The sequence below is a fragment of the Lissotriton vulgaris genome, unplaced genomic scaffold (assembly GCF_964263255.1).
Source record: "Lissotriton vulgaris unplaced genomic scaffold, aLisVul1.2 SCAFFOLD_2072, whole genome shotgun sequence".
Classification (NCBI taxonomy): domain Eukaryota; kingdom Metazoa; phylum Chordata; class Amphibia; order Caudata; family Salamandridae; genus Lissotriton; species Lissotriton vulgaris.
This window is the reverse complement of record NW_028244743.1, coordinates 251,842-266,575: the sequence shown is the minus strand read 5'-3', so window position 1 is coordinate 266,575 and position 14,734 is coordinate 251,842. Positions and strand designations below refer to the sequence as shown.

At 45.3% G+C, this 14,734-nt stretch overlaps 14 non-coding genes across 14 annotated transcripts; 8 read left to right on the top strand and 6 right to left on the bottom strand.

The window, feature by feature from the left end:
* Window positions 1-14: 14 nt before the first annotated feature.
* LOC147666980 (U6 spliceosomal RNA) lies at window positions 15-121 on the top strand. The gene has a single exon (XR_015304679.1). It is a non-coding gene; the product is annotated as a U6 spliceosomal RNA (small nuclear RNA).
* Window positions 122-1,918: 1,797 nt separating this feature from the next.
* LOC147666979 (U6 spliceosomal RNA) lies at window positions 1,919-2,025 on the top strand. The gene has a single exon (XR_015304662.1). It is a non-coding gene; the product is annotated as a U6 spliceosomal RNA (small nuclear RNA).
* Window positions 2,026-3,035: 1,010 nt separating this feature from the next.
* On the bottom strand, window positions 3,036-3,108 carry TRNAR-ACG (transfer RNA arginine (anticodon ACG)). The gene has a single exon. It is a non-coding gene; the product is annotated as a tRNA-Arg (tRNA).
* A 714-nt stretch (window positions 3,109-3,822) lies between these two features.
* On the top strand, window positions 3,823-3,929 carry LOC147666977 (U6 spliceosomal RNA). The gene has a single exon (XR_015304678.1). It is a non-coding gene; the product is annotated as a U6 spliceosomal RNA (small nuclear RNA).
* A 1,010-nt stretch (window positions 3,930-4,939) lies between these two features.
* TRNAR-ACG (transfer RNA arginine (anticodon ACG)) lies at window positions 4,940-5,012 on the bottom strand. Its single transcript has one exon. It is a non-coding gene; the product is annotated as a tRNA-Arg (tRNA).
* A 714-nt stretch (window positions 5,013-5,726) lies between these two features.
* LOC147666975 (U6 spliceosomal RNA) lies at window positions 5,727-5,833 on the top strand. Its single transcript, XR_015304661.1, has one exon. It is a non-coding gene; the product is annotated as a U6 spliceosomal RNA (small nuclear RNA).
* Window positions 5,834-6,843: 1,010 nt separating this feature from the next.
* TRNAR-ACG (transfer RNA arginine (anticodon ACG)) lies at window positions 6,844-6,916 on the bottom strand. Its single transcript has one exon. It is a non-coding gene; the product is annotated as a tRNA-Arg (tRNA).
* A 714-nt stretch (window positions 6,917-7,630) lies between these two features.
* Window positions 7,631-7,737, top strand: LOC147666973 (U6 spliceosomal RNA). Its single transcript, XR_015304545.1, has one exon. It is a non-coding gene; the product is annotated as a U6 spliceosomal RNA (small nuclear RNA).
* Window positions 7,738-8,757: 1,020 nt separating this feature from the next.
* TRNAR-ACG (transfer RNA arginine (anticodon ACG)) lies at window positions 8,758-8,830 on the bottom strand. The gene has a single exon. It is a non-coding gene; the product is annotated as a tRNA-Arg (tRNA).
* A 714-nt stretch (window positions 8,831-9,544) lies between these two features.
* On the top strand, window positions 9,545-9,651 carry LOC147666971 (U6 spliceosomal RNA). The gene has a single exon (XR_015304544.1). It is a non-coding gene; the product is annotated as a U6 spliceosomal RNA (small nuclear RNA).
* Window positions 9,652-11,448: 1,797 nt separating this feature from the next.
* Window positions 11,449-11,555, top strand: LOC147666970 (U6 spliceosomal RNA). The gene has a single exon (XR_015304543.1). It is a non-coding gene; the product is annotated as a U6 spliceosomal RNA (small nuclear RNA).
* A 1,020-nt stretch (window positions 11,556-12,575) lies between these two features.
* Window positions 12,576-12,648, bottom strand: TRNAR-ACG (transfer RNA arginine (anticodon ACG)). The gene has a single exon. It is a non-coding gene; the product is annotated as a tRNA-Arg (tRNA).
* Window positions 12,649-13,362: 714 nt separating this feature from the next.
* LOC147666968 (U6 spliceosomal RNA) lies at window positions 13,363-13,469 on the top strand. The gene has a single exon (XR_015304656.1). It is a non-coding gene; the product is annotated as a U6 spliceosomal RNA (small nuclear RNA).
* Window positions 13,470-14,479: 1,010 nt separating this feature from the next.
* TRNAR-ACG (transfer RNA arginine (anticodon ACG)) lies at window positions 14,480-14,552 on the bottom strand. Its single transcript has one exon. It is a non-coding gene; the product is annotated as a tRNA-Arg (tRNA).
* Between the last annotated feature and the right edge of the window lie 182 nt (window positions 14,553-14,734).

Sequence of the window (14,734 nt, the reverse complement as noted above, 5' to 3'; positions counted from 1 at the left end):
TTCATCAATAAAGTGTGGTCGCTTCGGCAGCACATATACTAAAATTGGAACGATACAGAGAAGATTAGCATGGCCCCTGCGCAAGGATGACACGCAAATTCGTGAAGCGTTCCATGTTTTTAACAGCTTTTAGGAGAGAAATCTTTTTTGTTTTCAAGACTAATTGAAAAAATAAAGCAGGTCCCAGTGCTGTCCCCGTAATATGTATTTTTCAATTAGTCTCTCCTCAACATTTTTAATGTATTTGCTTTGCAGTAAAGAAGGTGCGCTCTATGTTCAGCTGCATTTAGCAAGGAAGCCTGCAGGACTTCTGGGACTTTTCTTTCTCTTTTTTAGCCTCACTGTCATTATTCTTCACCACCCCCAAATCTATACTGCTGCAGTGTTGTGTTGCTTTGTGGGAAGCAGGACAAAGAGAAGGGCAGGGCCTATGCAAATGAAGGCCTCAGGGATGTCTGGGAGTGCCTTTTTAGCAGTATTGTTAAAGTCCACCTTGCAACCGGATTGGTCGGGTAAGCTGAAAAACACCATGCCAGATTGGGCACCAGGTCTCTAGGCGCTTGGAGGACATATTGGGTCTACATCCCTCAGTTTCTGAGGTCCAAGAAATGTTCACCCTCTACCCTAATAGAGAGGTCTTGGCCGATCGTGGCTGAGAAGGTAAGAAGGTTGCAGCGCAAGATGCTTATGGTCCTTCTCTAATAATGGACCAACTTTCTCTCTCTCCTTACCTGTGGTTCTGCCTGGCTACTGGGGCTACCAGTTGTAAGCCTGCAGCCCACAGGGAGTTGGTTTGTTCCTCTCACACATGTAAATGGGTAAGCATTCAAGTGCACACACCTGCCTACGTCCACAGACCCTCGCGCACACACACTTTTGTCAACAAGCTTTTTCGCAATTAAGCGTATCAGGGACCCATGTTGAAATACAAAAGCAGCACACCACGTGACGGCCATCACATAGAGTCCAGCAGCAAATGGGAAACGTTTAACTAGCTGTGGTCCTATTACTTGCGCTCTACCGTGGAACAACTGCTGGATGAGTCCTGCTGGAGAATATTGAACCTACAACAAGTCTGAGGTAAATAAAAATTCCACAGGAATATAATCAAACAGGGACCTACAACCCTTAGGAGCCAGATAGGACTCGAACCTACAATCTTCTGATCCGTAGTCAGACGCGTTATCCATTGCGCCACTGGCCCTATGTAGTCTTACGCATCCTTTTGTCCTTAAGTGGGCTAGAAAGTGTGTGTATGTGTGTGTGAAGGCACAAGGAAACCCATCTGACCTCCTGGAAGTCTGTTCTGTGAGGTTTTCCCAAGTTTTACAAAGGACTTTAGGAGAAGGAAGCACCTAAAAGCTAGGCGAAATGGTCCTAGATCCAAGGAAATCTTTTAGATCAGGCTCAGTTTCTTAAATAGTTTGCATTAACATAATCAGTTCCAGGTCTGTGTGGGGCTGAGCTTGGGAACTCCTTAGTAAGTAGGCGTTTACAACAATAAGGGGTTTAATATTACAACACAGGTGAACATTCAGACACATTATCATAAGCTCACCTTGTCCAGGGACCCAAGCATGCTGCCTTTCCACTCTCAGAGCCCTTCACCTAACCTACTGTGCAGCTGTTTCACCTTTAATATCACTGTTCCACAGGCAGCGTGACGTCACAATGCTCCTTGTCTGTAGCCCGAACCAGGAGCCTTTGCAAACCTGGTATAATCTACATACTTACGGTGTGTTTAGTCTTGGACCACAAATGCAGTGAAGAATAATGGATTGCTACTCTTCATACATTTTTGACCATTGGCTCAGATTTGAATGCGTACTGGCCATCTGAGCATCTCTGCCAGGCCACCCTATGTCTAGAGACTGTAGATTTAGAGAGTTTATAAACATTGTCAGTTCATCAATAAAGTGTGGTCGCTTCGGCAGCACATATACTAAAATTGGAACGATACAGAGAAGATTAGCATGGCCCCTGCGCAAGGATGACACGCAAATTCGTGAAGCGTTCCATATTTTTAACAGCTTTTAGGAGAGAAATCTTTTTTGTTTTCAAGACTAATTGAAAAAATAAAGCAGGTCCCAGTGCTGTCCCCGTAATATGTATTTTTCAATTAGTCTCTCCTCAACATTTTTAATGTATTTGCTTTGCAGTAAAGAAGGTGCGCTCTATGTTCAGCTGCATTTAGCAAGGAAGCCTGCAGGACTTCTGGGACTTTTCTTTCTCTTTTTTAGCCTCACTGTCATTATTCTTCACCACCCCCAAATCTATACTGCTGCAGTGTTGTGTTGCTTTGTGGGAAGCAGGACAAAGAGAAGGGCAGGGCCTATGCAAATGAAGGCCTCAGGGATGTCTGGGAGTGCCTTTTTAGCAGTATTGTTAAAGTCCACCTTGCAACCGGATTGGTCGGGTAAGCTGAAAAACACCATGCCAGATTGGGCACCAGGTCTCTAGGCGCTTGGAGGACATATTGGGTCTACATCCCTCAGTTTCTGAGGTCCAAGAAATGTTCACCCTCTACCCTAATAGAGAGGTCTTGGCCGATCGTGGCTGAGAAGGGAAGAAGGTTGCAGCGCAAGATGCTTATGGTCCTTCTCTAATAATGGACCAACTTTCTCTCTCTCCTTACCTGTGGTTCTGCCTGGCTACTGGGGCTACCAGTTGTAAGCCTGCAGCCCACAGGGAGTTGGTTTGTTCCTCTCACACATGTAAATGGGTAAGCATTCAAGTGCACACACCTGCCTACGTCCACAGACCCTCGCGCACACACACTTTTGTCAACAAGCTTTTTCGCAATTAAGAGTATCAGGGACCCATGTTGAAATACAAAAGCAGCACACCACGTGACGGCCATCACATAGAGTCCAGCAGCAAATGGGAAACGTTTAACTAGCTGTGGTCCTATTACTTGCGCTCTACCGTGGAACAACTGCTGGATGAGTCCTGCTGGAGAATATTGAACCTACAACAAGTCTGAGGTAAATAAAAATTCCACAGGAATATAATCAAACAGGGACCTACAACCCTTCCGAGCCAGATAGGAGTCGAACCTACAATCTTCTGATCCGTAGTCAGACGCGTTATCCATTGCGCCACTGGCCCTATGTAGACTTACGCATCCTTTTGTCCTTAAGTGGGCTAGAAAGTGTGTGTATGTGTGTGTGAAGGCACAAGGAAACCCATCTGACCTCCTGGAAGTCTGTTCTGTGAGGTTTTCCCAAGTTTTACAAAGGACTTTAGGAGAAGGAAGCACCTAAAAGCTAGGCGAAATGGTCCTAGATCCAAGGAAATCTTTTAGATCAGGCTCAGTTTCTTAAATAGTTTGCATTAACATAATCAGTTCCAGGTCTGTGTGGGGCTGAGCTTGGGAACTCCTTAGTAAGTAGGCGTTTACAACAATAAGGGGTTTAATATTACAACACAGGTGAACATTCAGACACATTATCATAAGCTCACCTTGTCCAGGGACCCAAGCATGCTGCCTTTCCACTCTCAGAGCCCTTCACCTAACCTACTGTGCAGCTGTTTCACCTTTAATATCACTGTTCCACAGGCAGCGTGACGTCACAATGCTCCTTGTCTGTAGCCCGAACCAGGAGCCTTTGCAAACCTGGTATAATCTACATACTTACGGTGTGTTTAGTCTTGGACCACAAATGCAGTGAAGAATAATGGATTGCTACTCTTCATACATTTTTGACCATTGGCTCAGATTTGAATGCGTACTGGCCATCTGAGCATCTCTGCCAGGCCACCCTATGTCTAGAGACTGTAGATTTAGAGAGTTTATAAACATTGTCAGTTCATCAATAAAGTGTGGTCGCTTCGGCAGCACATATACTAAAATTGGAACGATACAGAGAAGATTAGCATGGCCCCTGCGCAAGGATGACACGCAAATTCGTGAAGCGTTCCATGTTTTTAACAGCTTTTAGGAGAGAAATCTTTTTTGTTTTCAAGACTAATTGAAAAAATAAAGCAGGTCCCAGTGCTGTCCCCGTAATATGTATTTTTCAATTAGTCTCTCCTCAACATTTTTAATGTATTTGCTTTGCAGTAAAGAAGGTGCGCTCTATGTTCAGCTGCATTTAGCAAGGAAGCCTGCAGGACTTCTGGGACTTTTCTTTCTCTTTTTTAGCCTCACTGTCATTATTCTTCACCACCCCCAAATCTATACTGCTGCAGTGTTGTGTTGCTTTGTGGGAAGCAGGACAAAGAGAAGGGCAGGGCCTATGCAAATGAAGGCCTCAGGGATGTCTGGGAGTGCCTTTTTAGCAGTATTGTTAAAGTCCACCTTGCAACCGGATTGGTCGGGTAAGCTGAAAAACACCATGCCAGATTGGGCACCAGGTCTCTAGGCGCTTGGAGGACATATTGGGTCTACATCCCTCAGTTTCTGAGGTCCAAGAAATGTTCACCCTCTACCCTAATAGAGAGGTCTTGGCCGATCGTGGCTGAGAAGGGAAGAAGGTTGCAGCGCAAGATGCTTATGGTCCTTCTCTAATAATGGACCAACTTTCTCTCTCTCCTTACCTGTGGTTCTGCCTGGCTACTGGGGCTACCAGTTGTAAGCCTGCAGCCCACAGGGAGTTGGTTTGTTCCTCTCACACATGTAAATGGGTAAGCATTCAAGTGCACACACCTGCCTACGTCCACAGACCCTCGCGCACACACACTTTTGTCAACAAGCTTTTTCGCAATTAAGAGTATCAGGGACCCATGTTGAAATACAAAAGCAGCACACCACGTGACGGCCATCACATAGAGTCCAGCAGCAAATGGGAAACGTTTAACTAGCTGTGGTCCTATTACTTGCGCTCTACCGTGGAACAACTGCTGGATGAGTCCTGCTGGAGAATATTGAACCTACAACAAGTCTGAGGTAAATAAAAATTCCACAGGAATATAATCAAACAGGGACCTACAACCCTTCCGAGCCAGATAGGAGTCGAACCTACAATCTTCTGATCCGTAGTCAGACGCGTTATCCATTGCGCCACTGGCCCTATGTAGACTTACGCATCCTTTTGTCCTTAAGTGGGCTAGAAAGTGTGTGTATGTGTGTGTGAAGGCACAAGGAAACCCATCTGACCTCCTGGAAGTCTGTTCTGTGAGGTTTTCCCAAGTTTTACAAAGGACTTTAGGAGAAGGAAGCACCTAAAAGCTAGGCGAAATGGTCCTAGATCCAAGGAAATCTTTTAGATCAGGCTCAGTTTCTTAAATAGTTTGCATTAACATAATCAGTTCCAGGTCTGTGTGGGGCTGAGCTTGGGAACTCCTTAGTAAGTAGGCGTTTACAACAATAAGGGGTTTAATATTACAACACAGGTGAACATTCAGACACATTATCATAAGCTCACCTTGTCCAGGGACCCAAGCATGCTGCCTTTCCACTCTCAGAGCCCTTCACCTAACCTACTGTGCAGCTGTTTCACCTTTAATATCACTGTTCCACAGGCAGCGTGACGTCACAATGCTCCTTGTCTGTAGCCCGAACCAGGAGCCTTTGCAAACCTGGTATAATCTACATACTTACGGTGTGTTTAGTCTTGGACCACAAATGCAGTGAAGAATAATGGATTGCTACTCTTCATACATTTTTGACCATTGGCTCAGATTTGAATGCGTACTGGCCATCTGAGCATCTCTGCCAGGCCACCCTATGTCTAGAGACTGTAGATTTAGAGAGTTTATAAACATTGTCAGTTCATCAATAAAGTGTGGTCGCTTCGGCAGCACATATACTAAAATTGGAACGATACAGAGAAGATTAGCATGGCCCCTGCGCAAGGATGACACGCAAATTCGTGAAGCGTTCCATATTTTTAACAGCTTTTAGGAGAGAAATCTTTTTTGTTTTCAAGACTAATTGAAAAAATAAAGCAGGTCCCAGTGCTGTCCCCGTAATATGTATTTTTCAATTAGTCTCTCCTCAACATTTTTAATGTATTTGCTTTGCAGTAAAGAAGGTGCGCTCTATGTTCAGCTGCATTTAGCAAGGAAGCCTGCAGGACTTCTGGGACTTTTCTTTCTCTTTTTTAGCCTCACTGTCATTATTCTTCACCACCCCCAAATCTATACTGCTGCAGTGTTGTGTTGCTTTGTGGGAAGCAGGACAAAGAGAAGGGCAGGGCCTATGCAAATGAAGGCCTCAGGGATGTCTGGGAGTGCCTTTTTAGCAGTATTGTTAAAGTCCACCTTGCAACCGGATTGGTCGGGTAAGCTGAAAAACACCATGCCAGATTGGGCACCAGGTCTCTAGGCGCTTGGAGGACATATTGGGTCTACATCCCTCAGTTTCTGAGGTCCAAGAAATGTTCACCCTCTACCCTAATAGAGAGGTCTTGGCCGATCGTGGCTGAGAAGGGAAGAAGGTTGCAGCGCAAGATGCTTATGGTCCTTCTCTAATAATGGACCAACTTTCTCTCTCTCCTTACCTGTGGTTCTGCCTGGCTACTGGGGCTACCAGTTGTAAGCCTGCAGCCCACAGGGAGTTGGTTTGTTCCTCTCACACATGTAAATGGGTAAGCATTCAAGTGCACACACCTGCCTACGTCCACAGACCCTCGCGCACACACACTTTTGTCAACAAGCTTTTTCGCAATTAAGAGTATCAGGGACCCATGTTGAAATACAAAAGCAGCACACCACGTGACGGCCATCACATAGAGTCCAGCAGCAAATGGGAAACGTTTAACTAGCTGTGGTCCTATTACTTGCGCTCTACCGTGGAACAACTGCTGGATGAGTCCTGCTGGAGAATATTGAACCTACAACAAGTCTGAGGTAAATAAAAATTCCACAGGAATATAATCAAACAGGGACCTACAACCCTTCCGAGCCAGATAGGAGTCGAACCTACAATCTTCTGATCCGTAGTCAGACGCGTTATCCATTGCGCCACTGGCCCTATGTAGACTTACGCATCCTTTTGTCCTTAAGTGGGCTAGAAAGTGTGTGTATGTGTGTGTGAAGGCACAAGGAAACCCATCTGACCTCCTGGAAGTCTGTTCTGTGAGGTTTTCCCAAGTTTTACAAAGGACTTTAGGAGAAGGAAGCACCTAAAAGCTAGGCGAAATGGTCCTAGATCCAAGGAAATCTTTTAGATCAGGCTCAGTTTCTTAAATAGTTTGCATTAACATAATCAGTTCCAGGTCTGTGTGGGGCTGAGCTTGGGAACTCCTTAGTAAGTAGGCGTTTACAACAATAAGGGGTTTAATATTACAACACAGGTGAACATTCAGACACATTATCATAAGCTCACCTTGTACAGGGACCCAAGCATGCTGCCTTTCCACTCTCAGAGCCCTTCACCTAACCTACTGTGCAGCTGTTTCACCTTTAATATCACTGTTCCACAGGCAGCGTGACGTCACAATGCTCCTTGTCTGTAGCCCGAACCAGGAGCCTTTGCAAACCTGGTATAATCTACATACTTACGGTGTGTTTAGTCTTGGACCACAAATGCAGTGAAGAATAATGGATTGCTACTCTTCATACATTTTTGACCATTGGCTCAGATTTGAATGCGTACTGGCCATCTGAGCATCTCTGCCAGGCCACCCTATGTTTAGAGACTGTAGATTTAGAGAGTTTATAAACATTGTCAGTTCATCAATAAAGTGTGCTCGCTTCGGCAGCACATATACTAAAATTGGAACGATACAGAGAAGATTAGCATGGCCCCTGCGCAAGGATGACACGCAAATTCGTGAAGCGTTCCATATTTTTAACAGCTTTCAGGAGAGAAATCTTTTTTGTTTTCAAGACTAATTGAAAAAATAAAGCAGGTCCCAGTGCTGTCCCCGTAATATGTATTTTTCAATTAGTCTCTCCTCAACATTTTTAATGTATTTGCTTTGCAGTAAAGAAGGTGCGCTCTATGTTCAGCTGCATTTAGCAAGGAAGCCTGCAGGACTTCTGGGACTTTTCTTTCTCTTTTTTAGCCTCACTGTCATTATTCTTCACCACCCCCAAATCTATACTGCTGCAGTGTTGTGTTGCTTTGTGGGAAGCAGGACAAAGAGAAGGGCAGGGCCTATGCAAATGAAGGCCTCAGGGATGTCTGGGAGTGCCTTTTTAGCAGTATTGTTAAAGTCCACCTTGCAACCGGATTGGTCGGGTAAGCTGAAAAACACCATGCCAGATTGGGCACCAGGTGTCTAGGCGCTTGGAGGACATATTGGGTCTACATCCCTCAGTTTCTGAGGTCCAAGAAATGTTCACCCTCTACCCTAATAGAGAGGTCTTGGCCGATCGTGGCTGATCGTGGCTGAGAGGGGAAGAAGGTAGCAGTGCAAGATGCTTATGGTCCTTCTCTAATAATGGACCAACTTTCTCTCTCTCCTTACCTGTGGTTCTGCCTGGCTACTGGGGCTACCAGTTGTAAGCCTGCAGCCCACAGGGAGTTGGTTTGTTCCTCTCACACATGTAAATGGGTAAGCATTCAAGTGCACACACCTGCCTACGTCCACAGACCCTCGCGCACACACACTTTTGTCAACAAGCTTTTTCGCAATTAAGAGTATCAGGGACCCATGTTGAAATACAAAAGCAGCACACCACGTGACGGCCATCACATAGAGTCCAGCAGCAAATGGGAAACGTTTAACTAGCTGTGGTCCTATTACTTGCGCTCTACCGTGGAACAACTGCTGGATGAGTCCTGCTGGAGAATATTGAACCTACAACAAGTCTGAGGTAAATAAAAATTCCACAGGAATATAATCAAACAGGGACCTACAACCCTTCCGAGCCAGATAGGAGTCGAACCTACAATCTTCTGATCCGTAGTCAGACGCGTTATCCATTGCGCCACTGGCCCTATGTAAACTTACGCATCCTTTTGTCCTTAAGTGGGCTAGAAAGTGTGTGTATGTGTGTGTGAAGGCACAAGGAAACCCATCTGACCTCCTGGAAGTCTGTTCTGTGAGGTTTTCCCAAGTTTTACAAAGGACTTTAGGAGAAGGAAGCACCTAAAAGCTAGGCGAAATGGTCCTAGATCCAAGGAAATCTTTTAGATCAGGCTCAGTTTCTTAAATAGTTTGCATTAACATAATCAGTTCCAGGTCTGTGTGGGGCTGAGCTTGAGAACTCCTTAGTAAGTAGGCGTTTACAACAATAAGGGGTTTAATATTACAACACAGGTGAACATTCAGACACATTATCATAAGCTCACCTTGTCCAGGGACCCAAGCATGCTGCCTTTCCACTCTCAGAGCCCTTCACCTAACCTACTGTGCAGCTGTTTCACCTTTAATATCACTGTTCCACAGGCAACGTGACGTCACAATGCTCCTTGTCTGTAGCCCGACCCAGGAGCCTTTGCAAACCTGGTATAATCTACATACTTACGGTGTGTTTAATCTTGGACCACAAATGCAGTGAAGAATAATGGATTGCTACTCTTCATACATTTTTGACCATTGGCTCAGATTTGAATGCGTACTGGCCATCTGAGCATCTCTGCCAGGCCACCCTATGTCTAGAGACTGTAGATTTAGAGAGTTTATAAACATTGTCAGTTCATCAATAAAGTGTGCTCGCTTCGGCAGCACATATACTAAAATTGGAACGATACAGAGAAGATTAGCATGGCCCCTGCGCAAGGATGACACGCAAATTCGTGAAGCGTTCCATATTTTTAACAGCTTTCAGGAGAGAAATCTTTTTTGTTTTCAAGACTAATTGAAAAAATAAAGCAGGTCCCAGTGATGTCCCCGTAATATGTATTTTTCAATTAGTCTCTCCTCAACATTTTTAATGTATTTGCTTTGCAGTAAAGAAGGTGCGCTCTATGTTCAGCTGCATTTAGCAAGGAAGCCTGCAGGACTTCTGGGACTTTTCTTTCTCTTTTTTAGCCTCACTGTCATTATTCTTCACCACCCCCAAATCTATACTGCTGCAGTGTTGTGTTGCTTTGTGGGAAGCAGGACAAAGAGAAGGGCAGGGCCTATGCAAATGAAGGCCTCAGGGATGTCTGGGAGTGCCTTTTTAGCAGTATTGTTAAAGTCCACCTTGCAACCGGATTGGTCGGGTAAGCTGAAAAACACCATGCCAGATTGGGCACCAGGTCTCTAGGCGCTTGGAGGACATATTGGGTCTACATCCCTCAGTTTCTGAGGTCCAAGAAATGTTCACCCTCTACCCTAATAGAGAGGTCTTGGCCGATCGTGGCTGAGAAGGGAAGAAGGTTGCAGCGCAAGATGCTTATGGTCCTTCTCTAATAATGGACCAACTTTCTCTCTCTCCTTACCTGTGGTTCTGCCTGGCTACTGGGGCTACCAGTTGTAAGCCTGCAGCCCACAGGGAGTTGGTTTGTTCCTCTCACACATGTAAATGGGTAAGCATTCAAGTGCACACACCTGCCTACGTCCACAGACCCTCGCGCTCACACACTTTTGTCAACAAGCTTTTTCGCAATTAAGAGTATCAGGGACCCATGTTGAAATACAAAAGCAGCACACCACGTGACGGCCATCACATAGAGTCCAGCAGCAAATGGGAAACGTTTAACTAGCTGTGGTCCTATTACTTGCGCTCTACCGTGGAACAACTGCTGGATGAGTCCTGCTGGAGAATATTGAACCTACAACAAGTCTGAGGTAAATAAAAATTCCACAGGAATATAATCAAACAGGGACCTACAACCCTTCCGAGCCAGACAGGAGTCGAACCTACAATCTTCTGATCCGTAGTCAGACGCGTTATCCATTGCGCCACTGGCCCTATGTAGACTTACGCATCCTTTTGTCCTTAAGTGGGCTAGAAAGTGTGTGTATGTGTGTGTGAAGGCACAAGGAAACCCATCTGACCTCCTGGAAGTCTGTTCTGTGAGGTTTTCCCAAGTTTTACAAAGGACTTTAGGAGAAGGAAGCACCTAAAAGCTAGGCGAAATGGTCCTAGATCCAAGGAAATCTTTTAGATCAGGCTCAGTTTCTTAAATAGTTTGCATTAACATAATCAGTTCCAGGTCTGTGTGGGGCTGAGCTTGGGAACTCCTTAGTAAGTAGGCGTTTACAACAATAAGGGGTTTAATATTACAACACAGGTGAACATTCAGACACATTATCATAAGCTCACCTTGTACAGGGACCCAAGCATGCTGCCTTTCCACTCTCAGAGCCCTTCACCTAACCTACTGTGCAGCTGTTTCACCTTTAATATCACTGTTCCACAGGCAGCGTGACGTCACAATGCTCCTTGTCTGTAGCCCGAACCAGGAGCCTTTGCAAACCTGGTATAATCTACATACTTACGGTGTGTTTAGTCTTGGACCACAAATGCAGTGAAGAATAATGGATTGCTACTCTTCATACATTTTTGACCATTGGCTCAGATTTGAATGCGTACTGGCCATCTGAGCATCTCTGCCAGGCCACCCTATGTCTAGAGACTGTAGATTTAGAGAGTTTATAAACATTGTCAGTTCATCAATAAAGTGTGCTCGCTTCGGCAGCACATATACTAAAATTGGAACGATACAGAGAAGATTAGCATGGCCCCTGCGCAAGGATGACACGCAAATTCGTGAAGCGTTCCATATTTTTAACAGCTTTCAGGAGAGAAATCTTTTTTGTTTTCAAGACTAATTGAAAAAATAAAGCAGGTCCCAGTGCTGTCCCCGTAATATGTATTTTTCAATTAGTCTCTCCTCAACATTTTTAATGTATTTGCTTTGCAGTAAAGAAGGTGCGCTCTATGTTCAGCTGCATTTAGCAAGGAAGCCTGCAGGACTTCTGGGACTTTTCTTTCTCTTTTTTAGCCTCACTGTCATTATTCTTCACCACCCCCAAATCTATACTGCTGCAGTGTTGTGTTGCTTTGTGGGAAGCAGGACAAAGAGAAGGGCAGGGCCTATGCAAATGAAGGCCTCAGGGATGTCTGGGAGTGCCTTTTTAGCAGTATTGTTAAAGTCCACCTTGCAACCGGATTGGTCGGGTAAGCTGAAAAACACCATGCCAGATTGGGCACCAGGTGTCTAGGCGCTTGGAGGACATATTGGGTCTACATCCCTCAGTTTCTGAGGTCCAAGAAATGTTCACCCTCTACCCTAATAGAGAGGTCTTGGCCGATCGTGGCTGATCGTGGCTGAGAGGGGAAGAAGGTAGCAGTGCAAGATGCTTATGGTCCTTCTCTAATAATGGACCAACTTTCTCTCTCTCCTTACCTGTGGTTCTGCCTGGCTACTGGGGCTACCAGTTGTAAGCCTGCAGCCCACAGGGAGTTGGTTTGTTCCTCTCACACATGTAAATGGGTAAGCATTCAAGTACACACACCTGCCTACGTCCACAGACCCTCGCGCACACACACTTTTGTCAACAAGCTTTTTCGCAATTAAGAGTATCAGGGACCCATGTTGAAATACAAAAGCAGCACACCACGTGACGGCCATCACATAGAGTCCAGCAGCAAATGGGAAACGTTTAACTAGCTGTGGTCCTATTACTTGCGCTCTACCGTGGAACAACTGCTGGATGAGTCCTGCTGGAGAATATTGAACCTACAACAAGTCTGAGGTAAATAAAAATTCCACAGGAATATAATCAAACAGGGACCTACAACCCTTCCGAGCCAGATAGGAGTCGAACCTACAATCTTCTGATCCGTAGTCAGACGCGTTATCCATTGCGCCACTGGCCCTATGTAAGCTTACGCATCCTTTTGTCCTTAAGTGGGCTAGAAAGTGTGTGTATGTGTGTGTGAAGGCACAAGGAAACCCATCTGACCTCCTGGAAGTCTGTTCTGTGAGGTTTTCCCAAGTTTTACAAAGGACTTTAGGAGAAGGAAGCACCTAAAAGCTAGGCGAAATGGTCCTAGATCCAAGGAAATCTTTTAGATCAGGCTCAGTTTCTTAAATAGTTTGCATTAACATAATCAGTTCCAGGTCTGTGTGGGGCTGAGCTTGAGAACTCCTTAGTAAGTAGGCGTTTACAACAATAAGGGGTTTAATATTACAACACAGGTGAACATTCAGACACATTATCATAAGCTCACCTTGTCCAGGGACCCAAGCATGCTGCCTTTCCACTCTCAGAGCCCTTCACCTAACCTACTGTGCAGCTGTTTCACCTTTAATATCACTGTTCCACAGGCAACGTGACGTCACAATGCTCCTTGTCTGTAGCCCGACCCAGGAGCCTTTGCAAACCTGGTATAATCTACATACTTACGGTGTGTTTAGTCTTGGACCACAAATGCAGTGAAGAATAATGGATTGCTACTCTTCATACATTTTTGACCATTGGCTCAGATTTGAATGCGTACTGGCCATCTGAGCATCTCTGCCAGGCCACCCTATGTCTAGAGACTGTAGATTTAGAGAGTTTATAAACATTGTCAGTTCATCAATAAAGTGTGCTCGCTTCGGCAGCACATATACTAAAATTGGAACGATACAAAGAAGATTAGCATGGCCCCTGCGCAAGGATGACACGCAAATTCGTGAAGCGTTCCATATTTTTAACAGCTTTCAGGAGAGAAATCTTTTTTGTTTTCAAGACTAATTGAAAAAATAAAGCAGGTCCCAGTGCTGTCCCCGTAATATGTATTTTTCAATTAGTCTCTCCTCAACATTTTTAATGTATTTGCTTTGCAGTAAAGAAGGTGCGCTCTATGTTCAGCTGCATTTAGCAAGGAAGCCTGCAGGACTTCTGGGACTTTTCTTTCTCTTTTTTAGCCTCACTGTCATTATTCTTCACCACCCCCAAATCTATACTGCTGCAGTGTTGTGTTGCTTTGTGGGAAGCAGGACAAAGAGAAGGGCAGGGCCTATGCAAATGAAGGCCTCAGGGATGTCTGGGAGTGCCTTTTTAGCAGTATTGTTAAAGTCCACCTTGCAACCGGATTGGTCGGGTAAGCTGAAAAACACCATGCCAGATTGGGCACCAGGTCTCTAGGCGCTTGGAGGACATATTGGGTCTACATCCCTCAGTTTCTGAGGTCCAAGAAATGTTCACCCTCTACCCTAATAGAGAGGTCTTGGCCGATCGTGGCTGAGAAGGGAAGAAGGTTGCAGCGCAAGATGCTTATGGTCCTTCTCTAATAATGGACCAACTTTCTCTCTCTCCTTACCTGTGGTTCTGCCTGGCTACTGGGGCTACCAGTTGTAAGCCTGCAGCCCACAGGGAGTTGTTTTGTTCCTCTCACACATGTAAATGGGTAAGCATTCAAGTGCACACACCTGCCTACGTCCACAGACCCTCGCGCTCACACACTTTTGTCAACAAGCTTTTTCGCAATTAAGAGTATCAGGGACCCATGTTGAAATACAAAAGCAGCACACCACGTGACGGCCATCACATAGAGTCCAGCAGCAAATGGGAAACGTTTAACTAGCTGTGGTCCTATTACTTGCGCTCTACCGTGGAACAACTGCTGGATGAGTCCTGCTGGAGAATATTGAACCTACAACAAGTCTGAGGTAAATAAAAATTCCACAGGAATATAATCAAACAGGGACCTACAACCCTTCCGAGCCAGATAGGAGTCGAACCTACAATCTTCTGATCCGTAGTCAGACGCGTTATCCATTGCGCCACTGGCCCTATGTAGACTTATGCATCCTTTTGTCCTTAAGTGGGCTAGAAAGTGTGTGTATGTGTGTGTGAAGGCACAAGGAAACCCATCTGACCTCCTGGAAGTCTGTTCTGTGAGGTTTTCCCAAGTTTTACAAAGGACTTTAGGAGAAGGAAGCACCTAAAAGCTAGGCGAAATGGTCCTAGATCCA